General features: G+C 46.7%; 1 protein-coding gene across 2 annotated transcripts in view; it reads right to left on the reverse strand.

The window, feature by feature from the left end:
* The window catches only part of DHFR (dihydrofolate reductase), a 236,108-nt gene that overhangs the window by 74,866 nt on the left and 136,103 nt on the right, over positions 1 to 25,139 (reverse strand). The gene's annotated exons all lie outside the window — the stretch shown is intronic.

The following is a 25,139-nucleotide window of genomic DNA, read 5'->3' on the forward strand; positions in this document are numbered from 1 at the left end:
GAGTTCCTTGCTGGCTGGTCTGAATCAAGCAGAGATCGGGCGCCTGCAAAGGATTCAGAACGCCGCAGCTAGAGCGGTGGTAGGTCTCCCAAGATTCTGTCCTACCTCCAGTACCCTGCGGTCACTGCATTGGCTTCCGGTGGCCCAGCGGATCCAGTTTAAGGTCCTCTGCGTCGCCTATAAAATTCTGAAGGGGTCCCCAGCAACGATCCTTATGGCCCTCCTTGCCAACTACACCCCAGCGCGACTCTTAAGATCTGCGGACCTAGAACTGGCTGTTGTGCCGCGCTTCAAGCGGAGTAGAGCCGGAGGACGCTCGTTCCGAGTGCGCGCGGCGGTCCTGTGGAACTCCCTGCCCCCGGCGATTCGCGCTATGGGAGATTTGCTTTCCTTTCGCCGCGCGGTGAAAACCTTTTTATTCCCTTAGTCTGTGTACATTTGTTTGTTTTTGTTTTTAGTTGTGTTGTGCAGCTGCCTTGTCGGGCGCCAGGACGCTCCTTAGCTGGAGCATCTGTGCGCCAAATAAAAACGCATAACATAAAAACGCATAACGCATAACCATAGCGTTATGGAGTATATTTTGTGAAAAATCAAAAGACTCCTCACAAGGAGATATTGCTGGTACTCCGGCTGTTCCACCACCCCATATGACCCTATGAGACAATAGTGCCTAGCATCTACCCACTAGTGCAGTGGGATTTGAGAATTCTGAAATTGGAACCCCTCCACACCCCCAATAAGCCACCCACAAGGTTACCCCACGACTACCAAGGCCAAAAAAGGAAAAAAATAGATACCACAGCAAGGATAATTAGAAAACATCAAAGGGACGTAGGGAATGCAGGGTGGAGGGCCTATGTGTATAAGTCTGTAGGTATGACATGACCGCCAACATCTCAAGCAAGGGAACAGGCACATAGAAGGACTGAAGATAGTTCAACCCTAGGCAGAAGGAGAAGGGGGGTTGTAATAGCCTCACTAAAAGAGTGTGCAAGACTGGCTATCTTGCAGTAAGAGTAGGAGAGAACAAAGTGAAGTGAAGAGAGAAGGGTATGGCTAGGACTTTACAGGGCAAACTCAAGAGAGGTTTTGGGAAATTTAGCAGACAGGATAGAATCCATACACTAGCATGTGGAGAGCCTGGGGTTACCGTTTCAAACTCCAAAATGAAATAATCTTACCCATGATATCCAGGAGAGGCCACTCGTACTTAGACCACACAAGGGGCATGTGGAGATTGCCTAAACTGAATGATGTATGGTATAGGCTTTCCTGTTTTCAGTTTCTATTTTTGGTAAATTCTGGTGGTGTTTTTTCAGTGTTTTCCAGTGATTTAAATACCTCAAAAAACCAGTGCTTTTCAGTGGTTACTCATTTTCGCGCCATAAAAAACAACTGAAACAGTGTTTTACCGGTGTTTATAGAACGCTTTGCTTTTATTATTGCTTCCTTTCTTCATTGGTGCATGGTATATAGATAGTGTACGTACAGTGTATATGAGGTCCAAATACATTTTTACAAGTCAAATTTATTGTAGTACACCATACAATATTTCTTCAGTGATTCTTTGGTCATTCGCGCTCTCTCTTTCCTCCCCATGTACACTTTTATTTGTGAAAAGGTCCTCTTGACATTGGCACTTGAGACTGGCAACGCCAAAACAGCCAGTACACAATTTGCCAACTCTGGCCACTGACGTAGCTTTTCATGCCAATACTGCTGCACCTCAAGGTTGACATTCTCTGGGCCAGGTTCTGCAACATATGCGTTAAACTGGGTGCATATGCCCTCAGAGGTATCAAAAGGGTCAAAAATGAAGCTGTACTTTTCGAAGTCTGGAGAAAATTCCCCTTTACGGAAGGGATCTATCACCTGTGCAGAGTACCAAAGTGAGACTTCATTGACTTCAAACGCGATCGTTGGTGAAGGGACATTTCTGTGCATCATAGCTAGCCATTTCTCATGCATTGTAAAATAAAATTTCCTGAATTGGTCCTCAACACTTCTATGCTTACCAAGTGGTAAGCATTCTAACAGGGAACATGTTGCAGTGCCAAAGTCACAAAGTGTCGCCCAGCCTACTCTCAAGGAGATGTTTGACATCTACACCAATGATGCTGAACACTTGGTAGACAAGGGTGTTTTCTGACTCTAGTTTTTTGATTATGTCCACTACAGCAGTCATATTCTCCTGTAAAAATCTAAGAATGCAGTACAGTGTACTTTTTTGACATCACTATCAATATGCACCCGAAGATCCTCACATTTCTTGCCTTTTGCATCATCACTAAGCAAAAATTCAGTAAGCGGTCGCCACATTGATAATATTGCATTCACAGCCTCTAGGACTGAGAACCACCGACTAAATGACACATCGCAACAACGGAAACAGCAGCACACAGCACCCTGATTACCAGCATACTGAACAGATGGCAAGTGCTTTTGGAACTAACCTTGCAGTCTGAAATAGAACTGACTGCACTTCATGACCTATGTGGTCAAAGGACACAGGAACCAGAATTAGCGCGACTGGGCTATTATACTAGGGGCTCTACGAAGGGTGCAAGAACAAAAACTCGTTAAGTAAATGGTCTTTTGAAAGACCTGTGAATTAATTGGGGGCGGCCGAATGCAGACAAATGGCAGACCACAACAGCTTCTCTCCCCCACGTTAGCCAGGCAGCATCACGTACGTTTTGAAATATTTAAGCACACACAATCAACAAACGTGCGTGTTCCGGCGTATGTTACTTGTATTCTTCCTCTGAAGTTGGCACAAATACTACTCCCTCAAGATTCCCTCATCCACCAGGCGCCATCTCCCCTTTCAGGTGCACCAAATATTGAATGTTCCAATCTGTTGGTGGCACTAGACTCTTTGAATGAAGTCCCTGAATGCACTAAACCAATTGGGACTGATTGCTACGAGGGTCAGCCCGAATCAAATGCCAAATTAAATTTTGCTAAGGGGCAACATTTTGAGCTTATGTCAGTGTATGGGAAGATTGGCTAAAACTTTCAATTAAAAACCGGACAGAGGGCGACAGATCTCCTGGTTGTCCCTAAGCACAACACCTGCAATGAGAATCCTAGAAATGATAACAGTGGTGGCAATAAATAATGAATTTCACAACCATCATGATATGGTTCTGCTGTGGCAGAAGATTTCCCCCCCCCCCCCCACCCCTCTGAATTTCTACACACACGCAACAAACTTGCAGGTGCCGCCGCTCTCCCCCCAGTGCCCTCCCTCACTTTAGGCAGGCAGGGGAGCTGGTGTTACTCTGCCTCTTCCCTGCTCACGGGTCGCATCACACACCTTTAGAAAAATATAAGCACACACATTTAGAAATATTTCAGCACACACCTGCAACAAACTTGCAGGTGCCGCCTCTCACCCCGGTGCCCTCCCTCACTTTAGGCAGGCAGGGGAGCTGGTGTTACTCTGCCTCTTCCCTGCTCACGGGTCGCATCACACACCTTTAGAAAAATATAAGCACACACATTTAGAAATATTTCAGCACACACATGCAACAAACTTGCAGGTGCCGCCTCTCACCCCGGTGCCCTCCCTCACTTTAGGCAGGCAGGGGAGCTGGTGTTACTCTGCCTCTTCCCTGCTCACGGGTCGCATCACACACCTTTAGAAAAATATAAGCACACACATTTAGAAATATTTCAGCACACACATGCAACAAACTTGCAGGTGCCGCCTCTCACCCCGGTGCCCTCCCTCACTTTAGGCAGGCAGGGGAGCTGGTGTTACTCTGCCTCTTCCCTGCTCACGGGTCGCATCACACACCTTTAGAAAAATATAAGCACACACATTTAGAAATATTTCAGCACACACATGCAACAAACTTGCAGGTGCCGCCTCTCACCCCGGAAGCATCCCGTGAGCCCAATGGGTGTTGCACGCCTGAGTAGTGGTGCAGTGTGCTTGCGTTTATCGCGCCCCTGGTTAATGTGGATATTTCTCACTAAAGGCCTTGTACCTAATTTTTAAGTAGGGCATTAATCTACTCATTTGCACTAGATGGACGATAAAGCCAGGCAAACCTTGAATCAATACAGGCCACGGTGCGCACCAATTGACCTTTGCACTTACAGTAGATCGCTTTTAGAATTCTCCCACGGAGCAGGAATGTTGTTGCTCTTGCCCTTCCTTGCTCGCGGGCCGCATCACTTACATTGAGAATAAGCACACACAAACAAAAAACGTGCAGTGCCACTGCTCTCCCCGGTGCCCACTGAGAGAACACAGACTATGTGTGTTTGTAGTATAGAATGCTACACTATTAGCGACTTTGCGCCGGTCTCAATCACGAATGACCTCTGAATGGTTATCAGCACTGCACGTCGCACAGTTAGAGAAAGTTATTAGCACTAATGCTTAGAGAGGATTGGACCCTGCTCCAGGGAAGGGTTATCATAATGACCTCACTTCCTTTTTACGGGACTTCTTTAATGTGGATTAGATTGGTTTTCATCCTCAGAAGTTTATTCCGCCGTTTTTAATGACTTCCCATTGCTGTTTGCATCCACGATCAGTTCTGCCAGCTCTACAATTCAGAAGACCCAAGTTCCACGTTTATCACTTTTACAAACATGCTGCAATAATGAAATTACTCTACCTTGTCAGCACCGCTCGAGTTGTATGCCATACGAAAGAACCATGACATATACATGTAACAAATTCATTAACTGCTTTGAAAAGCTGCCCATTGGGTTTCTTGTATCGCACTTTTTGTAAAATGCATTTGTACCTGTTTGAATTATATGTGATTTTTAAACCTGATAAGAAAAAGTAATAATGGGACAATTGCATTGAATTACTGGATGGTAACGAGGCCTCGGAACACCGGCGGGCTGCAACGCTGTAGCTCCATCTTGTGGCCAAGTGGAGCAACAGCAATGAAAATCAGTGACACTCGGTTTAAACGGTGTCAGCTGATTTTCATTCGGTAGTGTAGTTTCGAGCAGAGTCGGTTTAAACCGAAATCCGAACAGCCTATGTATGGATAAGAGCAAGATCTGCTCCCTAGAATTAGGAAGCCTCAAGGGACAGTTTGAGCTTTTGCAGTTCCCAAGCAGCATTGGTCAGCCAGACCCCAGAATGGGATCCAGTGAAGTTAAGGGCAATTGACACTTCCCAACAGTGCAGTGCAGCAAATTAGTGTGCAATCAAATTTGCATTGCGCACACCTTCCAGTGACATCGTTGCTGAAAGAGAAAACAGCTGGTACAGTGTTGTATCATATGTAGAAAATTTAGCAGACTTGACTGAGCGGGTAGCTCCATAAATGAGCTCACGGCCTCAGGAAGGGTCCTTTGACCCACATGAAATGGCCAATGCAGAAGATTGCATTCGGTTTGGTGAGGGCGATCCAGACTGGGACTACTCTTACATGAGGAAATGTTTGCGTATATGGCAGAAGTACACCAGACAGCTCCATCCCCAGCGTGCCACCACCCCTTTGCATCAAATGCCCCTGATACGTAAGGGACCTGGGGCACCGCAGTATGTTTCTTGGCCACAGATGGACAAGGAAAACCTCAGGAAGCAATTGCCACTGCTTACAGAGGGAGCAGGGAAATGGATCAGGGCATTTGAAAATTGGCTGCAGGGATCACTCTGGCAGTAGGGGGATGTAAAAAGCCTGCTTAGTTCCCTCATAGGTATGAGACGGACACAGTATTTCAGAAGGCTGGAGTTAGAAACGTGACCCTCACTGACATCAAATGTGATGGGCCTTCATTTATTTTGGGCAGATCCGTAGTGTGGGATCAGCTGATAGAGTCTTTTGGCCTGTAAGTATTCTCGACGGGCTGTCTGCACAGCCTGGGTGAAGTTGGTAGATGGAGAACTAGCACTCCTGATAAGCGATAGACTGTCATTCTTGTGCAAGTCTCAGAATTGTTGTGATCTCTATAGTTTGAAGCTGAGCTATGATGGAGCTCTCTAGGGCCCCAGGAAGAGGGGGTTGGAGGATCACAGAGTGACGTGCACGTTCCACTATGAATGCTGGTGACAGGGCGATCCCAAACAGCTTGCGAAGAAAGGTTTCCGTAAAATACTCCATTCTGTTGATGGCAGTAGATTCTGGGAGTCCCGTAATGCAAAGGTTATTGCGTCATGATCTCGCCTTAAGGTCTTAATTTTTGGCTTTAATAATGTTGAGGACTTTGTCTATTCTTAGCAGAAGTACTTTGGAATCAGCCTGGGCGTTGTCTACATTTGAAACCCTATTTTCTAAGTGGTCCAGTCTATTTTCGTGTTTATCAACACAGTGCCCCACCACACCGCAGGCAAACTCCAGCACTGGGGGGCTCAAACCGGATTGAGGCTCAGGATGGAGTCTCATCCAGGAAAATATAGCCATTGCCTGCAACCGTCAAGGCCCATCGGGGAAAGAGAGCAAGCGAAATGTGTTTAAGCTCCCAGGTACAGCATCGCGAGTAGCCACTAGTTTATGGAAAAGAGAGGCGAAGAGTAAGTGCTGGGGCTGTAGGCCCCTCCCCCAGCAAGGAGACAGTGTGCAATGCTGCTGCATTGTCACAGGACCCTGTTACTTCCAATTATGTGGGTTGGAGTGAGGGCAGTCCACAAGCATTTACGGCAATTCTCCAAGGTTTTATGCAGATTCCGCACACAACCAGGTGCGTCTAGGGTCCTGGGCGGCCCGCAGCCATTGTTTTCTCCCCCCAGGCCAATTCCACCACCAGGAGTATGACATCTGTAGATCTTGTAGTGAGCAGTCACAAGCCGCCACTCCAGGCCATGAGTCTGAACCTGCAGCGCGGCCGCACAGCCCAGAAGGCCGATACAGCCAAGTGCAGGGGGTCCTCTGCTCACAGCAGTCCCAGACTCAATTCGGAGCGAGTCAGGGGTGCCAGTCTTTCTTGCTGGCCCGGGGCACCGGTCTATCTGGGCAGGCACAATAGTTAGGAAGGCTGTGCCTTGTCCGCCCGTCTCAGGAGGCTCTGTATCTCACCAAAATCCAGGCAGGAGTTAGGGTTCACTCACGGAAACACCGCAGCACTGATCTATGGCCGTGAGGGGACTGCTGTATGCTGGATTGGTGCAGGATGATTATGTTGGTCGGCAGAGCTCTCTTAGTGAGCAGCCATCTTTATGACTGGCTTGACTCCGCCCCCGGAACTAGACAAGGTTGCCCACTCTCCCCTTTGTTATTTGCCATAGATGTTGAACCCTTATCCAATGGCGCACGCTCTGGCACGCACTACGTGGGGCTAGAGTGTCGAGGCATCTCCCAAAGAATAGCCTTGTAAGTAGATTATATGCTCCTGTTCCTACGCGACATGGAAAATGACCTTCGAGGTATGATATTCTCTTGGAGTGTTTTAGAGTCACATCAGGCCATTGCATCAACTTTCAGAAATCACACTTTTTCCAAGTCTGTAGGGATATACTTCAACCTCTTGACATGCAAGGACTCTCCTGGGAAGCAACTTGTCTGAAATATCTAGGGTTCGAAATGTATCCTGAACTGCAGGACAACCTGGATGGTAATATCGGAGCAGCCATTAGAACTCTCAGAACTAAGATAGACTTCTGGAAGTCTCTTCCCCCGTCAGTGGCAGGCTGCATCGCAGTTGCAAAAATGGTGGCATTACTGCGAATGTTATACTTCTTCTCTACACTGTCGCTTAACATCCCCGCCAAATGTTTTGGGAAATGGATTGTTTACTGAAAAAACTTACCTGGGGGGGGGCGTGTAGACTTAGAGTAGTGATGTCAAAACTGTGGCGCCCAACCGTGGAAGGGGGTGTTGCAGCACCTGACCTGAAAACCTACTACCTTGCCGCACAACTACAGTGGCTAAACCAATGAATCAGCTCGAGAGTACTTCCTGAGGGATACATCCCTAGTGGAACCCCGACATTCAGAACTCTTTCAGCTCCTTATAGTCCCTAAATATCCCCTCCGGGATGGGCTCATGGATCTACAGGTTGCACAGTGCTGCTGGCTACGTAGGCTCTAGCGCACCGGGGCTCACTCGCTTACCTTTCTGATCTCCCACTGAGGAGTTTAATGTTAGTGCCCGGAGGAGGTGCCCTACAGGGTGAACATACTGGTCCATGCCTGGCATTTCCCCACTGGGAGACCTATATAGGGACAGTACTACTCGCAACTGTTTATCTCGCTGAGACTGTCGGACTATTGCAGAGTCCAGATACAAATGTGCATAATTGGAAGTCTTTGCGTCCCTGAGACTTCAATCAGGAGGAAAGCCAGCAAGCCCTTGGGGACACTTTGGGTTCAAGGGATGCAGGTCCAGTCCCCCTCACCCAGGCAGGAGAACAGCAGGCAGCAGGGCTGCTCAGCAAGGCAAGAGCACAGCAAGGCAAGAGTCCAGCAAAGCAGCAGACCAGCAGAGTGGCAGTCCTTCCAACAGCACAGCAGTTCATCTTCCTGGCAGAGTGGTCACAGGTCCAGAAGTGTACTGAATTCATGGTGTCTGGGGTCCAGTCCTGATATCCAGTTGGCCTTTGAAGAGGAGGAGACTTCGAAGTTCACAGAGACCCTCCCTGCCTGCCTTGGCTCCAGACTCACTAGAGGTGGGTATGCAGCCCCTTGTATGTAGACAGGACACGGCCTATGCAGGTGTGTTAGCCTGCGCCCAGCTCCTCCCTCCCATCTATCTATCCCAATGGCACATCAAGACACGCCTAGGCTCCTTTTGTATGTGGCTGTCTAGAGGGAATACACAAAGCTTAGCTGCGAACCCAACCTAGACTGGGCAGGCACCAGATGGAGAAAAGTAAGTAAATGCCAACTTCCTAATAGTGGCATTTGCCAAATTGTAATTTAAAAGTTGACATCACCATCAGTTTAAATTGTCCAGTGACACCAAACTTGAAAATTCTCTCTTCACAATTGGGAATTACACTTAAAATATTTAATAAGGTAACCCCAATGTTATCCTATGGGACAGATAGGTCTCGCAATAGTGAAAAAAATGAATTTGGGAGATGTGACTACCAAGATATGTAAAACTTAAATGTACATATCCTGCCTTTTAAATAGAGTGCACCTTGCCCTGTGGGTTATACAGGGCCGACCTTGGGAGTGTCCTACATGTATCGAAAGGCAAGGTTTAGGCCTGGCAAGGGGGTTATCTTGCCAGGTCAAAGTGGCAGTATAACGTGCACATACAGGCTTTGCAATGGCGGACCTGAGCCAGGATTAGAGGGCTACTTAAGTGGCTATCACAAGGAGTGCTGAAGGCTCACAAGTAGCATTTCATTTATGGGCCCTGGCACATGTAGTGCAGGTTACTAGGGGCTTGTAAGTAAATAAAATGTGCTAGTTGGGGTTGAGCCATGTACATGGTTATACTGTATTATATTCTAAACTCTACCACCATCACTGCTCCTCCTCTGTAACTAGAAAGTGCTTGTCAAGTCCCCAAATGCAGTACCCTTGCTACTATATCTCCAACTGGTTAACATTGATGGGCTTAAGGCTGGTGCAATGATAGCACTAAATACTGCACTCCAGGAGTGCGCTCAAAACAGACTTCTAAAAGTGTATGCGGACATCAAGAATGCCACAAAGTGAGGACCTCAATTGGATTACTTCCTGCTTAAGGAAATAGTAAGACTAAGTCAACAGGTGTTGGAGTGGATAAGTGGAGGAGTGACTAGACTCATGTCCTAAGTGGCTGCCACAAAATCTCTACATTTGCAGACACTGGTAAAAATTTGAGATGACGCTGGGCAAAGTGATGCCTTGGGGATTCCATGTGCCGACACATACCCACTACATTTCCTGAGAGGGAGACACAGAACATGTTACATGTGGTTTAATAGCCATTGTGAAACTGCTTGCTGTGAGACTAGCACTGGTAAAGCCAATAGGTCTGGCCCTGGAAAGCTGATGCTTTTTTCTTTTAAATACTATGTGTGTCACAAAAATAAAAATCTTGCTGCCACCTAAAAGTAGCTGCCATATGCTTTGGCAATACATTTACAAAATCATTGACTAACGAGGCCGTTTTACAAGTGATACTCAAATCACAGACATCTACAAAGTTACAATGTCACTTACAAACTTGAATACAGTAACTTTAAAGAGTAGACCGAAAAAAAATCACCATTTATATGGACACCTGCAGTGGAGGCCAACTAAAAAGTTGGTGCTTAAAGTTAATTAAAAAAAAAAATAGGTACACTTTAAACATGCTTTGTCACGGAGGAGAGAGCAACAGAGTTTAAGTGGGTGTGAACAGTGGGCCCAGGATTTGTGCAGTCACTTAAAGTGAAGCAGACAATGACTATCATGGTCTGACCCATTACACCATGCTATATATGCTGTGGTGGATGGAAGCAAAATGCAAACAATGTAACAGATCAATGGATAAAGCATCTTTCGTATGATTTTCTTTTTTTTTACAAACCATTTGGCGGAACAGCTAAAAGTGTCTTAAAGGACAGACCTAAAAATTATTTATTTATTTTTTTTTTTTTTTTTTGAAAACCTTTATTCATCTGAAACACAGTACACAGCGTCTGCCTACAACCACTGCGGGCCGGCCGCTATGACATCATAGAACATTCCAAGTTCCCTAGCGTTGCGATAGATGACAGAAATATCAACAATACAGTGTAATAGCAGGGAACTGCAGAAAAGGATCAAGAGGGTTTCGTTTTATAATTTTGGCGAATCGTCCTAAAGTCAGACAGGGTAGTGGAAAGGGCGAGCCACCTAGAATGGTATCCACAAGTGGACCAGCGTTCTCAAAATACTGGCGTAAGTCATTACAGGCAGGATACACAAGCGCGGAAGTGCATTTCGCCCCAGTTAGCGCCCGCTCAATCAAGATAATATCTCAGGAGTCGGGATCTAACCTGTCTATGGCATAACAGGATGAAAGAGGGTTGACTCGATAATATTGATGAAAGGATCTGACGACATACAATAACGCAAGCATCACGTGAAACAATTTGTAAACAGGATACGTGCCCTCAACCCAAAGTACAGGTGGGAAGGAAAATCAAGGTTTGTAAACATTCCGTAACTGTGCATTGAATTCGATATCTTTAACTACAGAGTCAATAAACAATGCGAAAAGACATGACCACACTGCGCAAAAAGCATCCCAGAAAGACCAAACCCGGACCCCCCCGTCTGACCAATGATACATGAGAAAAAGGGAAGAAACAAGAGAAAGAGAAGAAAAGGGCCATAGAACAAAAAGAGAAGAAATTAAAGCCCCACCCCCCCACCCTGCATACCAGCGGAAGGCTACGGCCTACCCCCCCCCCCCATAGGCATGCCTGTCGCCCCAGTAAAGACCCCGAAGATGGGAAAAGGAGGAGGGCCCTCGTGCCGGCCCCAAATCCCACCCCCTCCATCGCGCCATAGTAGAAAGTGTAAGCCCATCAGGATGAGGAGCGAGTATCATATTACATCCATTTCAACCCCACAAAGTCATGGCGTCCGAGTCTTGCATCGCCACCGAGACCCTTCAGACAATACCGGAAACAGTCAGCACTCATCCCTGGCCAGTACGAACAGAAATAAACAAATTTCCTGACTCAATAGTACCAGAAGCCGATGAGCCCAGCGAGCAGTCATGTCTTATGCGAGCCATCCAGGCGCCGAGCAAAAACAACAACACGACGTTTACACCCCCATTCCAGGATATATTTTCCGGCATAATAAGCACTTGGCGTTGTAGTGCAATGAGTGGCTTGTTAGACGTGTAACCATAAAGGGCAGCATTCACACTGGTCAAGCCGATAGAGTCAGGAGGTGTATCATCCAAAACTGTGTGTTTCCGAAGGTCTCCGGTGTCTAGGGAGTGAGAGCAGTCGCGCGCCAGGCAGAAAGCGTCTTCATCTGCTTTACCAGGTATCATCCCAGGAGCGATGGCCGCCATTGAGTCGCGGAGAATCAGTCCTCGATAGGTCAGGGAGAAGCGAAAGTCCAGGATAGCCCGGAGGACATCTCCCAGCGTGGGCTCCATTGCTGCGTTGTCGGCATAAGCCGAGCCCGGTTTCCTTGGGGACCCCTCAGACAGCTAGAGAGGAGGTTAGGCAGACGAGTGTAATGAGTACGTCTGTGGCGCACAAATAGGTACTGCGGAGTACACCAAAAAAAACAGCTTTAAATCGTGTGTTAGCGCCCATCAATCAGGGAAGAGGAATTCAGCAGACCGCCCGATCCGTTAAGCGATCAATCTGAGTCCCAGGTCAACCCCAAATAGCCAGCCAAGAATGTCCGCCACAGGCAGGGGGTTTAGCGCCGATCTCCGGTACAGTCACCACTGAGGGGTCAGCCAAATAGATGAGGCAAAGTTCCGAGTTGTTGCCCCGCGCTCAGCTCGCGCCAGACATTAAAATCGGGAGACTGCAATTTCCGACCAGGATCACCGGCCCCTGTTGTCAGGTCAGGGCCGCTGTTGATCACCTCCGCTCCGGCAGCACTACCACTCGGGGTCCCGGCTTTGGACCGGTGCGGGCCGCGATATGCAAGACGACGTTTCTCGGCCGTCCGGGGTCGCCGCTAGTCCGGAGTTTCACGGCCAGGCACCACACCGTCTCAGCAACCCGGGGTTACGGTTGGAACGCAGGATGGGCGTCAGGATAATTGGAAGGCGATGGCGAGCGGCGGAGCCGAGCGCTTAGGCGGCCATCTTGATCGCCGCCGTGGCTCCTCGACCTAAAAATTATTAATGATACACAAAGTGTGGTTTTGGAAAAAATTCTACACATCTTCGGATTTCTAGAAGCTTGATAGGGTTATGGAGGACAGAAGTAGTATCACACTGAAGAGTAGTATGAAGGACCCGGATTACTAAATATCATACACAATTTAACTTTGCTGGGATATGGAATTGAGGTTGGGTAATGCTTGGAGAAGGAAGATAATATATATACATATACATATATATATATACACACACACACATACATATACACACACACACATACATATACACACACACACATACATATACACACACACACATACATATATATATATATATATATATATATATATATATATATATATATATATATATATATATATATACATGTAGGGGAACAAAGAGGGAGAGATAGAATAACCAACCAGAAACAGCTTTCTTTTTTAGAGGAGATGGAAATGCTATACAACGACCAACAAACCCCAAAACCAGCAGGGAGAGGACGTGGAAGAGGGAGACAAAGAGGGCGAGGAAGGGGCCAATCATCAAGCTCCAACACAAATGCAAAACCAGAAGAGCAAAGCGCTCCAAGATACCCTTTGCGCAATCGCACCTTGTCAAAGAAGTAATACTGGATAATGCAAGGAAAAACAACTTGAATCCAGACTTAATAATAAACTTATCGGATTATACCCTCACCACCAACGAAAGAAAGGTACTGAATAAAGGATTAACATTCAGCCCAGATAAACATCAGGATGAAGTAGAAACGAAGATTGACATATACAAATATATAAGGAAACTGAAATTAAAAAAGTTTTTTGCCAAATCAAACAACAAAAAAAGTACACAGGAGCTCAATGCGACCAATAGTGGAGATGAAAACTGATACACAATCTCTGACCTCCCGGCACTCGTAGTAGCTCACAATTTGGCAAATGAGGATGACTACACTTCCCTTACGGAAACACAAATTTTGAAAGAAATGGATATAGAACATAATAAGCATCCAAAAACACCTTTCAAGAACCCGTCGAAATTCTGTCCAACTCTACATCCTGGCAATAAAATTGATGCATTCCATGACCTAATTACTGCGGAACTAGACAAATTGAAAAATGTCAATAACAAAAACAAAGAAAACCTAACTTGGGAGGAACGTCAAGCATTGAACTCTCTAAAATCAAACCTCAAAATTGAAATAAAACCAGCTGATAAAGGTGGGAATATTGTGGTTTTAAACAAAAGTGACTACATAGAAGAGGCCAATCGACAATTGCAAGATACCAAAAATTATACGAAATTGGAAACCAACCCAATAGCGACAATGACAACAGAAATACATCGTCAAATAAGAACGTGGCAAGAAAGTGGGCTGTTAAGTCAGGAAGAAACCAAGTTTCTGACAGTAGAAAATCCTATAACACCAACTATCTACTTTCTGCCGAAAGTTCACAAGACACTGTTCAAACCCCCAGCACGACCAATCATTTCCAGCTGTGGATCATTGTATGAAAATATTGCCTCATATGTGGATTATTTCCTAGCTCCCATAGTACCCACACTCAATTCCTTCATTAAGGACACTGGAGACTTTCTTCGAATAATAATGGACACACAATGGCAACCAACTTATCTTTTAGCTACAATTGATGTAGTTTCACTTTACACATCAATAAACCACCAACTAGGTCTTGAAGCAATTGCTTATTTTCTAAGACAAAGACCAATAGGGGAACTCAAACATTCTGCTATGCTATTGGACATGATACGCATATGCCTAACAAACAATGTGTTCCTCTTTAATAATGGAATATATTCCCAAAACTGTGGAACCGCTATGGGAGTTTCCTTCTCTCCAAGCTATGCTAATCTCACTATGGGATGGTGGGAGAAACACATAGCTTGGAGAGAAGAAAACGAACCATATACTGCCAAGACTATTCTCTGGCTGAGATTTATCGATGATCTCTTCCTTGTGTGGAATGGAACCAGGGAGGAGTTGGTAAAGTACATAAGAATCTTGAATCAGAACAATGTGGGCCTACAATTTACTTTTAACATCCAAGAGAAGGAAATAGACTTCTTGGATACAAAAGTATACATCAAAGACAACACCATGCACACGACCCTTTTTCGCAAAAAAACCTCTACGAACAGCATCCTGCATGGGACCAGTTTTCACCCAATATCCTTGAAATCAAACGTACCATATGGAGAGTTTTTAAGGATGAAACGGAACTGTTCTGAACCATTGGAAATGGAAAAGAAATTTGCAGAAACAGTTAACCGTTTTTCCCAAAGGGGATACAAAATGAAAACAATAAAAAGAGGAGAAATGAGAGCTCGAGAAAAAACCAGAACAGAGACACTTATAGTCAAGAAAAAAGAGGCTATTGAAACAACTAAAGAAGATAAACCACGCCTCATCTTGACATACTCAAAAGAAAGTGCAAACATAAGAAAGGCGGTGACCAAATACTGGAGTGTATTAAAAAAGGATCCTGACATTGGAAATACCATAGGAGATGCCCCCTTAATTTCTTTCAGAAAAGCACCATCAATCGGTGATATTCTGGTTAATAGCCATTTTATAAACAAAAGAGAAGAAACTTGGCTAGAAAAAAGACAGAAAGGGTTTACCAAGTGCACATCATGCAAAGCGTGCAAAATTGGCAAAAATCTCAAACAATAACAGATCCAAAAGGCCAACCCTTTGAAATACGGACCAAGATTACTTGTGAATCCCATTATGTTGTCTATCTCTTGGAGTGTGATTGTGGAAAGAGATATATAGGATCAACCATATGTGCCCTAAAGAAAAGGATGTTAGAACATATTAGGGCCATGCAAAACAAGGACCAAACGTATGCCATGGCAAAACACCTCATAACTCACAAAAATAAAACCTGGCTAAATGTGAGATATTCAGGACTGGCAATGATACCGGACAATGAAAGAGGAGGAAATCGCCTGCAAAAACTCAGACGCTTGGAGTCAAAACTAATAATAAAATTCAAAACCAAGACCCCGCAAGGACTGAACGGGGACGAGGAACTTTATGTACATTTATGAATGATACCAATATTCTAAACAATCACATGATATCAAGTATGAAGATCTCCACTGAACTAGAACATAATTTTCGTACAAAGAACTGTTTGAATCTAAAGTATAACAATCGTATGAAATGTTAGCTTGAAACTTGAACCAAACGTATTGATTCCTTTTAGTACATATTGCTTATAAATCTGAAATGTATAGGGTTAAACTGAGACCATATGCAGAAATATGGAGAAATAATTTTGTGTTTGTTATTAACAGCGTTTATTTTAAAGAATGTCAGTGTCCTGGAACAAGTTACAAGTCAATGACTTTTACAACCAGCACTCAGCTATCACCCACTATGTACAATATTTGTACATACATGTAGCAAGTGAGATTAATACTCGATTTGCTTTGAAATGGTTTTAAATTGTTAAAGCCAGGCACTTAGCCACAATAAAACCATCCTTAAAAGTCACCATAAATGACTTTGATAACTTGTAAAAGCGACCTGACATGGTTTGTTTTCACCAAAAACTACCCCTCCCATAATGCATCCTAATGGCCACATGGGCAGAAGGGTATAAATAGTAAAAAGAAAAAATGGACTTGTAACTACCGTGAGCAAGAACAGTAATCTGTTTGAAACGCGTAGGTGAGGAAGTTTTTTCCTTGATGGATTAAAAAGCTTAATCAAATCCTAGAAGAGTGCGGTGATTTATTTCAATTGCTTTGAAAAAGTCTAAACGAGTCTTGTCCTTGACTCGGCACCGGCACCAGCTGAATGGCCGCTCCTCCTCCAGCCAGGGACATTTGCTTGAATATATATACATGTATATATATGTATGTATATACATATGTATATACATATATATATATACATATGTATATACATATATATATACACATATATATATATATACACATACATACATACATACATACATACATACATACATATATATATATATACACATATATATACACACACACACACACACACACACACAATGCCAATTTAACTTTGTTGGGATTTGGAAACGAGATGGGCAATGCTGGGAGAAGGGAGAGTTTAGCGTTATAACACACCTAAACAACCCACCCCACCAACTTGCCATTTGTACCTAGTACTAGGAGGTACATATATGCATTACCAGACCTCAATTCTATATCCCCAACAAAGTTAAATTGTGTTCGATATTGAATGCTCGGGGTCCCTCATACTACTTTTTAGTGTAATGCTACTCCTATCCTTAATTTATATTCATACATGTATACACACACATTTATTTTTCACCTAAAAAACCAAAGGCTACAGGGATGTTATAGTAAGAGTCACATTTTACTCGTACAAAACTAGTGAAATTTAGTAGTTCTAGTTACCTAGACTAACTATAACTTACGTTCCCTGCAATGCACTGCTTATGACCTCACACATTACATCACTCATGACAGTCACTCAGATCTGCCTCCTATCTAGCAGTGGTGAAATCTCCAAAACTGAATGAACCACACGTTTAACCTTTCTGCTAGTGCATCTCTGTTTGGACCAAACTTTGATATTAATAGAAAACGGCCTGTGCAGCCCTGGGGATTGCACCACTGCAAGATACGAGGCAGATCTGAGCGACTGATTTCCAGTCATACACGGAGCAGCAGGGTGTGGATATTATTTTTATGTGGTAAGGTCGGTGAAATTATATTGGAATGCCCAATGGGGCGATGTACTTTGGGAAAGTGATGGCGCACACCCACTAGGGGGAAACATGTATTGTGCAGGACTGCCATTACTATGTATGATAAACTTTACCTCACTAGAGGTTCACCTACTGACGAAGTTGGTATTTAAATGAGGCATTTGATTGCTCTGCTTTTGTGCTTAACTGTCATGCCTGCCTGTGATCCAGGGAGGGTAGGATCTCCATCTAGGGCACTCCTCCCTTCCCTCGATCACTCGGGAACTGGAGCACGGACCACAATTTGGTGCAGATTTAGATTTTATTTTGTTCAAGCAGAACAGCAGCAAACGTTCTGAAAGGAATTCTTCTAAAAGCCACTATCAGAATTAGATGCCTATGTAATGGTCAATCACACATAACCAAAGGGTGAATTTAGTTGCATGCACCCCAGACAATTTGTGTTAGGTTTGTGGGGAGGGTGGTCAAAATTACACACACATGTGGTTCAGCGGAGAACACCATTATGCCACATGATGAGCCAGAGAGGGACTCCATCATGTCAGAAAGGCTCGGGATTATCCCTGAGAAGGCCTCCACTAAGGGACAACAGTAAAATATTGCTGGGATACATGTTTGGGTGGACCTTGAGGTATGGCCTATAGTCTGGCCCAGTCACGTGCATACATGCATGCGCCAACAGGTAGGCAGGCGTTTTCAGACAAAAGCAACCTGCCTCACAACACAGTCTCGATGCCACAAGACCTAGACACCCGAATTCTAGCCCAACCTTTCCTATGCAATCCCCTAAGAAAAATACCAGCTACCACAACCCGGCCCGGTATCCCAGAGGGTGCCTAAATCGAATATGCTACTTACCAGTATGCATCTGTTCTTGGCATGTAGGGCTGCTGACAATCATATCTGTGCATAGATCGCCGCCTAGTGTTGGGTCCGGAGGATCGCACATTGTTGTCCTGGAAGAGTCTTCGAAGTATCACGAGATAGGTGGCTCCTCCCCTGGACTACAGTGCGCATGGGCATCGACTCCATCCTCAGATTGTTTTTAGCCATTGTGGCCAAGATGGAGTGAAACTAAGTGAATGATGACCATGCTAGAAGTATATGTGAATTCTGCAGCTGCTACAGGCGCCGGGGAGGAGGGCGGGCGATATGAATGTCAGCAGCCCTACATGCCAAGAACAGATGCATACTGGTAAGTAGCTTATTCGGTTCGAGGCATGTGGGCTGCTGAATTCATATCTGTGCATAGAATACATAGCAGTCCCTCCATTAACGGCGGCCGCCCGTGCCAGCTGCAGCAGTGTGGAAAAGTGTTTTAAGAACAGCCTGCCCTACAGCTGCCTGCTGTTAGGAGTGCACCACAACACAAAAATGCTTTGTAAATGTGTGTGTGGTAGACCATGTGGCTGCTCTACATATGTCTTCCAAAGGAATATTTCCAAGGAAAGCCATGGAGGCCCCCAACTTTCTGGTGGAGTGGGCCCTCGGTGGAATGGTGAGAGTACGCTTGGCTTTTAGATAGCAGATCTGAATACATTTAACGATCCACCTAGCTAAACCAGCTTTGGAAATGGGGTTACCTTTGTGTTGTGGCACAAAGATAACAAAGAGTTGTTTAGTTTTCCTAAAATCCTTGGTCCTATCAATGTAATACATCAGGGCCCTCTTGACGTCAAGGGTGTGGAGCATTCTCTCCGCCAATGACTCAGGATTTTGGAAGAAAACAGGCAATTCAATAGTTTGGTTAATATGGAATTGAGACACTACCTTAGGAAGGAATTTAGGGTTAGTGCGAAGCACCACCCTGTTAGAATGAATTTGAATAAATGGCTCTTGGATAGTTAGTGCTTGGAGCTCACTAACTCGTCGCAGCGATGTAATCGCTATAAGGAAAGCCACTTTCCATGTCAAGAATTGAATCTCGCAGGAATGCAGTGGTTCAAAGGGAGGACCCATCAGCCGGGTGAGGACCACATTGAGGTTCCACTCCGGAGCTGGTGGAGTCCGCGGAGGAATGACTCGTTTGAGTCCTTCTAGAAAGGCTTTAATGGCAGGCACCCTGAAAAGTGAAAGGTGCTGCCTGTTCTGGAGATAAGCGGCCTTTGCGGATAGATGTATGCGAATGGAAGCATAGGCCAGATTACATTTGTACAGATGGAAAAGATAACAAATGATGTTCTGAATAGATGCATCTAGCGGGTTAATGTTGTGGTCTGCACAATAAATGACAAACCGCTTCCACTTTGCCGCATAGCATGCTCTTGTGGTGGGCTTCCTCACCTCCCGGATGATGTCCATACAGTCAGGAGGCAAGTTCAGGTAGCCAAACTCTAAGACCTCAGGAGCCAGATCGCCAGGTTGAGCTGTTGCGGATCTGGATGCTGAATGTCGCCATGACTCTTCATCAGAAGGCTGGGTGTGAGGCGTAGCCTTTGATGCGGTACCACGGACAGTTCTAGAAACGTGGTGTACCATGGTTGGCGAGCCCACGTTGGAGCAACCAGGATGAGAGTCATCGAGTGCTGCCTGAGCTTGCGTGCCACCAGCGGTATCAGAGGTGCTGGGGGAAAAGCGTACGCAAATTTGCCTGACCAGTTCATCCATATCGCATTGCCCTGCGACTGTGCGTGTGGGTGTGGGTGTGGGAACCTGGAGGCGAAGCTTTGGCATTTTGCGTTCTCCCTTATGGCGAACAGGTCTATCTCTGGATGACCCCACCTTTGGAAGTACGGTTGGAGTACTGATGGATGTATCTCCCACTCGTGCATTTGGTGGCTGTACTTGCTGAGCAGGTCCGCCATCTGATTGTCCTTGCCCGGGAGGTGTTCTGCCATGAGGAAGATGTTTCTCTGAATGGCCCACTTCCACATGCTCTGAGCCAGATGAGACAGCTGTGGAGAGTGTGTTCCTCCCTGCTTCTGAATGTAGTACATGGCCGTCATGTTGTCCGTCCGGATCAACACGACCTTGTTGCACAGATGTACTTTGAAGGCTTTCAGTGCCATGAAGATCGCCATCAGTTCCAGAACATTGATGTGCATCTTCCTTTGCTGTGGTGTCCATAGTCCCTGCACAGTGTAATGGAGTACATAAGCTCCCCATCCCTGGAGAGAAGAGTCAGTCGTCAGGATGATCTGTGGCACAGGCTCTTGGAACGGTCGCCCCTTGCAAAGGTTTCGTGGATTCCACCAATGCAGAGAGTTGTATGCCCGACCGCTCACCAACACTAGGTCTTTCAACTGCCCGTGAGCCTGAGTCCACTGACGTGCTAAGCACTCCTGAAGCGGACGCATATGTAGTCTCGCGTGCGGGACTATGGAGATGCAGGAGGCCATTATGCCTATCAACTGCATGAACACTCGCGCCGTAAGCGAGTGCTGGGGTTTGAATCGTATCAGCGATTGAATGCTGCTGACCCTCAATGAATTTGGCTGTGCTGTGGCTGCCAGAGTGTTTATTGTCGCACCCAGATACTGCCGTATGTGGGCGGGCTGGAGGTGGGACTTTTGGTAATTCAGTGAGAATCCCAGATCGTGAAGGAGGTGAATGGTGTGGGACACGTGAGCGGCACACTGCTGGGCCGACTTCGCTTGGATGAGCCAGTCGTCCAGATAAGGGTAGACGTGAATGTTTTGTCTCCATAGGTGCGCCGCCACTGTCGCCAGGCACTTTGTAAACACCCTGGGTGCCGTGGTGACTCCGAAAGGCAAAACCTTGAACTGGTAGTGCTGGTTTTGGATGGTGAACCGGAGGTATTTTTCGTGTGACGGGTGCAGCGGAACGTGAAAATACGCATCCTTTAGGTCTAAAGTTGCGAGAAAATCCCCCTGACTAAGCAACGGGAGCACCTGCTGCAGGGTCAGCATATGGAAGTGCTCCGATAGGATGTACTGGTTGAGGGGTCTGAGGTCCAGTATGGGTCTGAGGGACCTGTCCTTTTTTGGTTTCAAGAAGTACAGGGAGTAAACTCCTGTGCCTCTTTCCTGAACAGGCACGAGCTCTATTGCCCCTTTTTGCAGCATGACGAGGACCTCCTGCTGCAATAAGTGCAAATGCTCGGCGGACATAGGACGGTGTCTTGGGGGTATGTTGGGTGGAGTGGATGTTAACTCCAGACAATAACTGTACTGTACAAGTTGTCTGACCCACCTGTCTGTGGTGATGGTTCTCCAGACCGGCAGGAACTGCTGAAGTCTCCCCCCGACCGATGTTGTGTGGTCGGGGGGCAGTGACAAAGCGTCACTGTTTGCTGGTGGCAGAGGATCTGGAGTTGTTGTTTCCACGACCCCTGCCCGTGGCGCTGTTTCCACGATATCCACCTCGACTTTTGTTGGTGTATGTGGACTGTGTATTGCCTTTGTAGTATTGCGTTGTCTGGGAGAGCTGGCCTCTGGAAACGCCTCTAGTGCTTGAGCGACGAAAAGACCCACCCCTGAACTGCTGGGACTGTAAGGCACCCATGGACTTAGCGGTTTCCGTGTCCTTCTTAATCTTTTCTAAGGTGGTGTCAACCTCTGGGCCAAACAGGGGATCTGGATTCACTGTTTGATTAAGGATGGTGGTCTGTATCTCCGGCTTAAATCCGGAGATTCTCAGCCAGGCATGTCGTCTCAGCAGAACACTAGTGTTGACCGCTCTGGCTGCGGTGTCAGCCGCGTCCAGTGAACACTTAATCAAAGCATTAGAGATCAGCTTCCACTCTTGAATAAGCATCTCAGCTGCCTCCTTGTATTCATCTGGCAGGTGTTGCAACAGGGTCTCCAGTGTGTCATAGTGTGCCCTGTCATACCTCGCTAGAAGCGCTTGTGTATTGGAAATGCGCCAGATATTGGCAGCTTGTGCTGCCACCCTTTTCCCTGATGGCTCAAAGACCTTAGATTCCTTGTCTGGGGGAGGAGCATCACCCGTTGTCTGAAAATTAGCCCTCTTCCCGGCATTCGAGACGGCAAGAGAGTCCAGAGGCAACTGTCCTTTAATATAGGTAGGATCCGTAGGCGCTGGCTTATACTTTCTCAATCCTAGGGTTTATCACCCTTGCTCTGGTAGGCTCTTTAAAGATCTCTCCAGCATGTTTTAAGACACCTTTTAACATAGGTAGAGTTTTGACAGTCCTCTGAGACTGAAAAGGTATCAAAAAGGAAATCGACGTCAATAGGGTCAGCATGGAGCTGGACGTTGTGATTTTTAGCTGCCCGTTCAATGAGGGCATTGAATGCTGCAGAGTCCTCTGTAGGAGAAGTCTTCACAGAGTAGAGTAGAGTGTCTTGTCCAGAATGAGGGTCACCTGGGTCAGCACCAGCAGCCCAGGGTTCATTGGTATCATCAGGGTCTGTATAGACAGGATAGCCGTACTCCTCCTCATCATCGCCCTCCCAAGCGTCCACATCAGAGTAAGTGGGTGAGACATCTCGAGTCTGTGGAGAAATGGTTCCACCAGGACAGGAGTGGCAGCAGAGTCCTTCTTTTTCTTTAGGGGAATCTTGTAGGACTCCATTGGTTGTTCCGGGGCAATTTTCCGCTTGTGGAGGGAAAGCCTGCCCGTTTCGGCATCAATAAAATGTTCATGTTGTTCGTCCACCGAAGATTGTCGATGCTTCAGGGTGGACACCCCCGTCGACGACTTCGGCACCGAGGACACCTTCTCGGGACGCTGGCGACCGCTTTAGGGGTGAAAGTCTTTGGCAGCAACATAAAGTGAATGGGCGTTGACGCCTTGTGAGGTTTCTCGACTGGCTTCGGCGGTGGAGGATCTGTTGGTCCGACCGTCGAGGCCTTCTCCCTGATGCGCTGTAGGGAGTCCGTCACCTTCTTGGAGAACGCGGTGGACGGGCGCGCCGATTAGACGTGATCCTTCGAGGCCCCACCAGTAGTGGACTCTCGGGGTGCGCCGCTTTTGGCCTTGTCCTGTTGACGCGGAGTCTCGAGAACTTTCGGGTCGCCGAGTCCTTTCTTCGGGTCACCGAGTCCTTTGTTGGTGTTGACGGCCTTCGGCGCCGACTTAATCCGCTCGACCACCTTGACTTTAGTCTTCGGTGCGGCAGACTTCGTCTCGACGCCCTTGACTTGAGCCTTCGGCTCGACAACACCCTTTTGCTTCTTCGGCGCCGAGGGCTCCGAGGCCTTGGATCCGACCAGAGTGATGTGCACTTTCGGTTTTGAGGCGGGCACCTGCGCTGTATCTTGTGTCGAGACCGTAGGTTTCGCTTTCGATTTACCAGGGTGCGGCTCAATAGCAATGTCCGTGGCCGAGCCCGAAGGCGGGGCCGTAGAACCCATTGTAAGATCTTGGGTAAGGCTTAGTGGCGATCCCTCGACCTGAGCCTTATGAATCGGTACGATCCCAGTGTCAGAGCGAGGTCGCTCTTCGTCCGAGCTATCCTCCATGGCCCCAAAGGCCCCGTCGTCGTCCCCTACCTCGTCGATGACTTTTTCAGCTTCGAACATTTCTGCATCCGCATCGTAGTTGTAGTCGATGTCCGACGCGGGATTCGACAGGATGTCACCGATGTCCCCGGCAACTTCTTCCTCGACATCCCCGGCATCGAAAATGTCCGTAGGCGCCGGTGCAGTGTGCTGGGCCTCCTGGCGCGCAGCGCGTCGATGCTTAAGCGTCTTCTTGGACCTGAAGCGGGAACAAGCCATGCAACTTGCTTCATCGTGGTCCAGCGACAGACACTAGTTGCACACCGGGTGGACGTCGATGTGGGGATACTTCGAGTTGCAGACGGGACATCTTTTGAACGGACTTCGGTCCATGATGAACAGTCGATAGGGTCTGAGGCGTCGATAGGGTCTGAGGCGTCGACTGGGCCCTCCGCGTCGAAAGCACGCGGGTGATGGAATCGAAGAGTTAGGCACCGAACGCAAGACAATACCGACGTGTACTAAAGACCTTTTGGTCTTAAGAAAAGTTTTTTATCGATTCCGACTAGAGGGAACCAATATACATCCGAACCCAATGGAGGAAAAAAAACAATCTGAGGATGGAGTCGATGCCCATGCGCACTGTAGTCCAGGGGAGGAGCCACCTATCTCGTGATACTTCGAAGACTCTTCCAGGACAACAATGTGCGATCATCCGGACCCAACACTAGGTGGCGATCTATGCACAGATATGAATTCAGCAGCCCACATGCCTTGAACCTACTGCTGGCAGCTGCTCTGTAAGTGACAGGGGCGGAGACAGAAGGAACACACGAACATGTTACTGTGTGTGCCTGGAGGTTTGGTAACCTTTATGTCGGGCCACTGGGAGGCAAGGTGCCAAGTGAGCTGAGCGATACTAGCAGCAGATGCAAAAGAGTAGCTCTGTCCGTTTCCGCTTCTATACTCCTACACTCATTGGATGACTGCTTCACCCAGTTAATTAAGGAAGAAGAGGGGTGACCCAAAGAGTTGTGTTTGGACTAATGGTACAAAGATGCAGCACTATTAATTCCTATAAACGAACTGCCCTTGCATTTTGATATACTGTGCATGCGACTCCCACCACCAAATCTGTAGTCTATGTCTATTACGTAACCCAGATCATGATCGTCCGAACATTAGTCAGACTGTCAGCTTTGCTACAAACAATAGTGGCTGTAAAAATGAGCAGGCTTCCAACCGCCACTCATAGGAGGATTGCCAGATGCCCCCCATGCTCAATTCACTATTTTTAACTCGATCAACTGAAGTGAACATGTACTACAACCAAATGTTAGGTTAATGGAAA

This window comes from Lissotriton vulgaris, chromosome 3_1 (assembly GCF_964263255.1).
Source record: "Lissotriton vulgaris chromosome 3_1, aLisVul1.2, whole genome shotgun sequence".
Taxonomy (NCBI): domain Eukaryota; kingdom Metazoa; phylum Chordata; class Amphibia; order Caudata; family Salamandridae; genus Lissotriton; species Lissotriton vulgaris.